At 40.4% G+C, this 1,445-nt stretch overlaps 1 protein-coding gene across 1 annotated transcript in view; it reads right to left on the minus strand.

The window, feature by feature from the left end:
• The window catches only part of LOC101859859, a gene marked incomplete in the record, with an annotated part of 164,557 nt that overhangs the window by 23,960 nt on the left and 139,152 nt on the right, over positions 1 to 1,445 (minus strand).

Genomic DNA, 1,445 nt, shown 5'->3' on the forward strand with positions numbered 1-1,445 from the left:
AACATACACGCATAATATATCATGTATATCATATGACTGTGTTTGTGTTTTTGTTTTTGTAGAGGTTTTACGGCGCTCGCAACTGCATAAATAAGGTCATATGAGCGCCAGAAGATTACAGTCATTACAAGAGAGTAACAAACTTTACCCGCCAACCATCCACAGACAGACAAATATATCATGTAGATCATATGACTGTGTTTGTGTGTGTAGACAGATAGATAGTTGACCTTCAGAACACTGGTAGAAATTTTTCATCGCTAACTTTGTCACCCACAAAGCGACACCATTCTTCATCTTTTCAGGTCTTAAATCTCGACCCATGTAATCTAAAATGTAAAAAAGACGAACACAAAAGCATTCTGCTGGATCATACGTCCCATGCAACTATTACCCAAACAATAACAACAACAACAACAACAACAACAACAACAACAACAACAGCAGCAGCAATAAAAGCAAAAACAAGAAAAAGACGACAAAACAACAATATCAAACAGTAGAGCGTAACACAACCAAAGCAAAATCACGATCAAAATATTAACAACAATAACAACAAACAGTTACAACGATATTTTTAAAAATCCCCCAAAACGATAATAAAAATCAATCTAATAAAACCAACAACAAACTTAACAGCAACCAAACAAAGCCACAATAGTTACGCCCACCAACATAGAAACGCACATACCAAAAAAAACCACCCCAACAACATCCATCCCAAAACAAAACAAAACAACGACAAACAAAAACGCAAAACTACTAGGACACCCGCTTGAGGTGGGCAAAATCTGGATAAATATCCGGATAATAGGATAATACTCAATAAGATACTATCCGATTTCAGACTCTATAACTCTTTTTCCTAACCCATTTGCCGAAATGGGTGCACCCATTTGTTGAAATGATGCTACCCGCTTGTCGAAGTGGTTCTAACCCATTTGCCGAAGCGGTTCATATCATATTATTTGCCGAAGAGGTGCCCTAAGATAGCGAAGAGGTGCACTAAGGTAGTATCCGGATTTTGCTAAAGCGACTCATTGCCCAGCCCTAACACCTACCCAGCAGAAGTAACTCCCTCACTCTCTCTGACTATAAGTCCTGTCACTCACACACCGCCATGCTTGGTCGCTTGAGATCGATGGCCCTAATGGATCTAGCAATTTAGCAATTTGCGATTAACGCCGTTGCCGCTTTCTTTCCTTCCTCATTTCCCCCCGTCTTCTTTCCTTTCACTCTTTCTGTCTACCTTCCTCTCTCTTTCTGGCTCTTTTTTCTGACTGACTATCCCTCTCTCACACCAATAAAATGTACACAAACGTACAGACACACACACACAGACACACACACACACAGACACTTTCCCTCTCTCTTTCTCTCTCTCTCTCTCTCTCACTCACTCTCTCTCTCTCTTTCTACCCCCCTCTCGTTCTCTGTCTCTGTCT

The sequence above is a fragment of the Aplysia californica genome, unplaced genomic scaffold (genome assembly GCF_000002075.1).
Source record: "Aplysia californica isolate F4 #8 unplaced genomic scaffold, AplCal3.0 scaffold00205, whole genome shotgun sequence".
Taxonomy (NCBI): Eukaryota; Metazoa; Mollusca; class Gastropoda; order Aplysiida; family Aplysiidae; genus Aplysia; species Aplysia californica.